The sequence below is a fragment of the Chlorocebus sabaeus genome, unplaced genomic scaffold, assembly GCF_047675955.1.
Source record: "Chlorocebus sabaeus isolate Y175 unplaced genomic scaffold, mChlSab1.0.hap1 unalloc_scaffold_109, whole genome shotgun sequence".
Lineage (NCBI taxonomy): Eukaryota > Metazoa > Chordata > Mammalia > Primates > Cercopithecidae > Chlorocebus > Chlorocebus sabaeus.
In genome coordinates this window covers 608,234-615,230 of record NW_027326846.1, presented here as the reverse complement: position 1 = coordinate 615,230, position 6,997 = coordinate 608,234, and the positions used below count along the sequence as shown (strand labels likewise).

The 6,997-nt window shown below is 54.2% G+C and overlaps 1 pseudogene; it reads right to left on the bottom strand.

The window, feature by feature from the left end:
- Positions 1–1,211: 1,211 nt before the first annotated feature.
- Positions 1,212–5,861, bottom strand: LOC140710960 (uncharacterized; annotated as a pseudogene).
- Positions 5,862–6,997: the final 1,136 nt, after the last annotated feature.

Here is a 6,997-nt window from a genome sequence, read left to right as displayed (position 1 = left end):
GCTGTGATGAGCATGAACAGAAGATGGCAGGAGCTCATGCCAAGGTGCTGAGCACGGGGCCTATGGAGTGCTTCTTTCTGCTGTGGCTGATATCATTAAACAAGAGGCTGACACAGCTTCCGGAGAGAATGTCACTCACTGAGAAACTGAAACGTGTGACCTAGGAGCCTGTGAAGGTCTAAGAACCAACAAACCAAATGATTTTGTTTGTTTTTCAAACACTGTAGCCTGTTTTTTCTTTTTTTAATGCTCTACCTTGGGTATCATTTAGTTTAATTTCAAAGTAAGTCCAATAAATACACAAAATCACAGGACTGAGCATGGAGCATTGCTTCACTTCATGTCCTCCAGCCTTTAGGACACATTAAGGAAAGACATGATTCCAGGATTCCCATTAGAAAGGCTGCCCTGAGGCACCTGCTGGGACAGCCAAATTGCAGCTGTTGATGTTGCCCCCAAGCTGCTTGGATGAAGCAGAAGATTCCTGAGGTCTCTTCTCTTCTGTGCCTCACCCAGGAGAGAAGGTGGAGGGAGAAAGGTGAGAGAAGACAGGAAGAAGGAGGGGGGAGGGAGGGAGAGAGGAGGGGGGAGGGAGGGAGAGAGGAGGGGGAGGGAGAGAGAGAGGAGGGGGTAGGGAGGGAGAGAGGAGGGGTAGGGAGGGAGATAGGAAGGGAAGGGAGGGAGAAAGGGGGGGAGGGAGGGAGGGAGGGAGGGAGGGAAGAGGGGCATGTTCCATCCACCAAGGCAGCTGCACTGCAGAGAGAATGGAGGGTGTGTTGCCTCTCAGGACAGCAAGTTCAAGCTGTTTATAATTGTTAGTGTAAACAGTGACCAGCTGAGGACAGGGCTGTAATTGGAGTTGACAACATTTTATTTTCATAGTTGATATTGGGGACCTGGATCTAAAGCACCGTGCCTTGCCCTTTTGCCAGATGGGCCAATGCCTCTCTATACTTAAGTCTATTTGACTAAATACCTGATATTGACTAGGAATTATGTTGTGTAGGATACCCCTTACCACAGTAACGTCAAACTCACGTTCTCAATGCAATTTGCTCAGGGACTGGCTTCTAACTCTGGGTGGGAATGTTAAACTCAGTCCAGTTCAATTCAATAAGCATTTATCAAGAAAATCCTAGACCAAGAGCTGTGTTAGACACTGGGTAGGGGGTAATGGGGATACGAAGATGTAGAATTAGGACTCAAGAAGCTCAAATGCTCTCATTTAATTCCCTAATGCAATTACCCAGCTTCAACCTGAGGGCTGTAATGTCTAAATTCACTTTTTCTTCATTCCAGTTCTACATAACAAAGCATAAATAATAATAGAGGAATGATTCCGTGTTGGACTATTCAGTGGACAGAGAAGAGCATTCTGACCGGCGTGAGACACTGTCTCCATTTCCAGGGAGCCTGTGACGTGGCTGCACGGAGCACACGCGTGAAGATTCAGGAGCACGAGCGTCAGGTGACGGGAGGAGCACGGAGGCAGCACCAGACAGATGCCTGCCGAGGGGCCGCTGCAGCCGAGCTGGCCGGGAAGGTCACGGGAGCGGGCTCAGGCGTCTCCCTCCAGCCACACTTGGTTTTCATGAGGACGCGTGCAGGGAAGGGGATGACACCGAAATGCTGTGGTGCTGAGGGGAGGAGGGGAGGAATGCAGGGTTGAGGGCTGGCCACCACCCCTTGCGTCCCTGCCCCTATGAATGCTGCCAAAATCAGCCCCAATGGGGAGAAGTGAGGTGGCTGAAAGAGGTGGACAGACTTGGCTTCCATGGAATTCACAGATTCCAGTCATTAAAATTACCTTCTGAGTTTTCATTTGGAAAACTTTGCAAAGGTACTTAGGGACAAAAGGCAGAAGATGAAACCAACACAGTTGGGCTCAAACCGCCGCCCTTCTCCTCTCTGCATCCAACACCCACCCTGAGCCCCTGAGTGCGAGGACCCGGAGCTGCCCAACCCAAGGGCGCGGCCCCTGACCAGAGAAGGGAGCGGCACAGCGGGGCCCCCAGCATGTGGATGGCAGGATCTGTGCTATCTCAGTTCCAAGGCCCCAAGCAGAGAAGGCCTGGGGCTCCCAGCTGAAGCTTTGCTGTCTCCTCTGTCACCAAAGTCGAGAAGGACTGAGTGAGACCAACGCCGGACCTGCCGGCTCCTCAGTGGCTGCTGATGTGGCCCTCAGGCTGCGGGTGAGACTGTCTAGGGGAGCCCAGACAGCGGTGAGAATCACAGCCACGAGTGCTCCAGGGGACCCAAAACACAAGCGCAGCCTGAGGAAGGCAGCGACCGCTCAGATCCCCGTCCAGGCTTGTGTGCCACACTCCAGAGGCACACGGCATCAGAACATGGCGCTTTAAGTGGCTTTGTGGGGTGCAGGAACACAAAGTGGGGCCTCGAGTGGCTCAGAAGTCACTCCCACCAGACAGCGGGGACCTGGGCGGCCCCTCTGGACGTGGCTGGAGTCTCTCCAGGGCGGGCTCCAAAGTTCCACGGAGGAGGTGAGAGTCCGTCTTGCTCTGACCTGAGAAAGGCCCCTAATAGGTATCCTGAACATGCAGGCACACAGCTGGCTGACTCATCTGAAGGGACCTGCTGTTGCCACAAGCCAGGGAAGGCTGGAGAGAACTCGACTAACACAAGAACCTTGCCCAGGCACCCACCTGGGGCGCCCACGAGAAAACTAGGGAAGCTGTGAAGACGGAGGTCTGCACGGGGCTGGGAGAACCCAGGGAGGAGCCGCACTGGGGACCAGGTGGGACGGAGGGCTGGGCCTCACAAGCAAAGGACGGAGGCGCTCAGTGCCATGAAGATCCCGCTGCACCCACAGCTGCAGGCGTGGCTGGCAGCACGAGCTTGGTTGCAGGGGCCCAGGAGCACGTGTGTTTGGCAGGAGCTGCCCTCCTGGAGCCGCACTACGGGTACCGTCATTTTAGAGGCAGGCACCTGATATCAACGATGACAATCAACCATGCCACCCTGAATTATAGCCGTGTCCTCAGCGGGTCACTCTTTACGCTGACAATTACAAAGAGCTTGAACTCGCTGTCCCAAGAGGCGACAAGCCCTTCATTATCACGGCGGCAAGCCTCTGTGCGGCCCTCCACCCCCGCCGCTTCCCGTTGGGGGCAAGTGAAGTCCCGTGACGGTGACTCAGAGCCAGCCCAGTAGCTTCAGTGCAGGAAAAATCACAAACACTCAAACACATCCTAAACATGGGCAGTTGGTAGGAGCCGATTCCTCAATTCAACCTGTTCGGAGGCTTTCTGGGCTAGCACAGCTCTGATCACAGGCTTGCGCTTTCTGCTCCCTGTGAAGGGCGGCGAGGAGGCCGGGCTCTGCCATTCTGCAGGCTCCACTACGTGAAGTCTGCCCGGTGGCCTGTGCCAGACAGTGTGACCGTTGCCCGCAGCGAATACTCGGCACAGCAGAGCCGGCGTGGGGAAGAACAGAAAGTGCCCTGTAAACCCTCAGAAGACGCTAAGCCACGCACGGCCTCACGTGCACTGCGTGTCAATCACGGGAAGCAGGAAGGAGCTCTTAATAGTTCCAGTAAATGCAAAGGCCGCCCTGGAAAACTGCGTGAAACTTTCTGATGACTCACAGGTGAGGAGCCACTGCCTGAGACACAAAGGTAAAGAATTAATCTGAAACTGCATATTATAAAACTTATTTTTAAATGACGGTGCTTAATTGAAAAGACTCCCAAAGAGTACTGCATTAGAAAGTGACAGAGTGAAACCGTGAGGCTGACCACAGGAGTCCCTGGAAAATTCACCAATGGGGACATTGTTTCCCAGTGTCAAAACTAGGAAACAGAAGAACCGCACCTGATAAAACATTCAATTAATCACTTGAGTCCTCCCCACATACGAAGCTATGTTAAAAAGTGTTCCCAGAAGCTAAAGTGAGCAGGAGGGCTGTGAACACACAAAGAAAGAGCCACTTCGTCTGCGGACCACGACAAAAGAAACGCTAATGAGTGCCTATGACATGCTGGAGTCCAGGGCTCTGGGTACAGCTGTGACGGGGACACTCAGGGTTCCACTGTCCAGATGGGAAAACAGGGTGGAAACACCAGGGAGCCTGTCCCAAGGTGCAGAGCCAGTGAACGGTGGTTCATACTGGGCCAATCCCAGCTGCCAGGCTCTGGGGCTCCTGGGGACAGAAGCCTGTTGACTTCGCTCTGGTGTGTGAGAGGCGGCAGCATCCCCCAAAGGAGCCTGGAGAAGTGGTGTTACCCTCCATCCCTCCATCCCCTGTCCCCGGTGTTACCCTCCGCCCTGTTCCCAGAGTTACCCTCCGTCCCCCCATCCCTGGTGCTACCCTCTGTCCCCTGTCCCCAGTGTTGCTCACCATCCTCCTCACCTCCGGGCCCCTCTCCCTGTCCTCCCTCATTTTCCTGTTCACCCAGAGCACGTCACATGACTCTTCCCTTTTCAAGAGGCTCAGCTATACCCAGAGGCATTCCAGCCTATTCAGGACAGGACACACACCCTGGGGAAATGCTAACACAGGGTCGGAAGGGCCTGAGACCCTCACTGTCACCCAGGAAGGATGGAAGAGCCCACGGTCATGCTGCTTGTGAGGCAGGATGAAAACATCTGTGTCCAAAATATTATTTTCACTAGAACTGTTCAGACCATCCGTGAACAAATCAGTTAAATACCAGCAAGGGCCATTCCCACTTATTCTCTGGCTACAGTTTTCCACCCACCAGCAACCACACTTCTAGGAATTATCCCTAATGCAGTATCAGCGCCTTGTGCCTTTAGGAAAACCTCTTTCTCTCCAGCTTTGTCCTCCTTCCACAAAAGGTGCCTCTGACTGCCTCACTCACCGTACCAGGATTTCGCTCGGCTACAGAGGAAAATCTGCATGGGGCTCAGAGGTGGGTGGTCCCCTCATGGGCAGCAGCTCTGTGACATCCTCCGAGGAGCCTGGCCCAGGCCTGCCCCACACACCAGGACTCTGCCTTCTGGCCCTCGGGCCCCCGAAGCTGCTTTCCCTACAGGGGTCATGCCTCGGGCAAGAAGGCCGGACAAGAGTCCAGGGCTGCTGTGGGTCGGGAAAGCCTCCTGACACCTCCCACTCCAGGACCCCCCATCAGCATCCCAGCATCTGGACCTGTGTCACCAGCCGCTCTGCCGTGCAAGAGAATTGGATTTTCAGCTGGGTGTGCTGCTTCCCTAAACAAAGTAGGGTGTTGTTACTGAGGAAAAAGGAAAAAGCTAGCATCTTCCTGGCAACCCCACGACATCCAGCCACTGGTTCTCACCACCCCAGAGATGTCCATCCAGGGCAGATAGTGTCTTCAACCAAGCGCCACTGACCCAGAAGTGCAGTAATTAGTACACTTTCACCAGAATCACCCACTCCTTCACCTTTACACCCAAGAAAAACATGTTTGCCAGGCAAATTAGATGTCCAGGAGGTGTAAGGAAACCCCAAGCCTGCTTTAAGCCTCAGACTTTTGAGACCGTTGAGGGCTGTGCGCACAAGAGCAAGGCTGCACCCGAAAGCTCTGCTCCTGCCGGACGTCATGGACAGACCACACGGCTCAGCCACATGGACCCTTCCAGGACTTCACGAGAGGGACCTCCGTGGTACATGCAATGATGTGCACTTCGTTCAGCCTCGAACAGACCACGCCCTCGTTACAGGGTCAGTGATCCACCTCCTGCCATCAGCTCCCCACCTCACCGAGGGTCTGCATCTGCATCTGTCATAACTTTGCTGTTTTACCCGGGTACTAAAATGCAGCATCGGAATGTTTAAAGATCTTTAAATATCAACCCTCCGGGTGCAGTTCTTGGCACTTTAATGCGGTCACTCGATGCAGGCCTCACTCACAACTCTGAGGTAGCTCATACCTTTCCTACCGAACCAAGGAAGAAACGAAGGCATGGAAGGTGCAGCTCCTAAGGAGCAGATTAGGATTCAAACCAGTGATCTTCGTCACATGCTGAGCTACCTCCCAGGCTGAGATAACATTCAAAATTAACCAGGTAGAACAGCGTTCCATAAATCAGCCAGAAATGGTCCTTGTGGATGGGCCTCTGTTTATTCCCTGAAGAACAAGACCATTCGCCCAAAAATCCACCTGTGTCACACTCAAATGTTTACATATCCAATTATTTTTAAAATACCCCAATCAAGCATGTTCACAGCCATTTAGAGCCATACAAATTGTCTGCTTTGCTGACAATCAACCCAAGACCTCTGTCGGCAAAGGGCACGGTGCCAGGTCCAGAGAAGGTGGGACAGAGACACAAACAGGAACCGCTCCGTTTCTTTGGGAGCCTCGCTCTGATGGGCCCGCGAAGACATGGCGCAGATGGCGGGGCACAGGCAGAGGGCAGGCCAGGAGAAGGGGCTGCATTGCCGGGAGGCAGTGCTTTGAGCTCTAATGGATGGAACACTGCTAACCAGCGAAGGTGGAGAGAGGGCAGCCGTCTGACAGGATGAAGAGGCAGCAAAGCACAGTTGGCCTCGGGGAACCGGAAGCCACAGGGACATCAGGCTGGGTGCTGCTGTCTGCTGGCCACCGGCTGGGAGACTGTACTGGGCCTGGAGGGACATCCCTGACACTCCCCACTGGATGCCAGGGGCACCCCCAGCCCCAGGTGAGAACCACGGATCCCATGGTGAATGAGGACAGCCTGTGGGAAGTAGGGCTGGGACAGCTCTGCACGGCTTAATAGGAAAGTTGGGTTCTATTTTGTGGGGTTTTGGTCACGCCAATGGCCGGTCAGTGCTGTCCATCAGGAAGTGATTTGAGGATAGATTAGAGAAGGGGCTGCCAAGGCCAGCTGGGCATTCGCTGCCTGGGTCCAAGGAAAAGGAAATAAAGGCTGGCGATGTGACAGTGTGGGGGAGCACAGAGGGAAGGAACTGGTGGAGACACAGGACTGGCTCCGCACAGGGCCACGAGCAGCTACCTGGGGGTCGTCCTATTAATTCTCCTTAGGGTCCAAGAGGCGGCTGTGAGGATCCC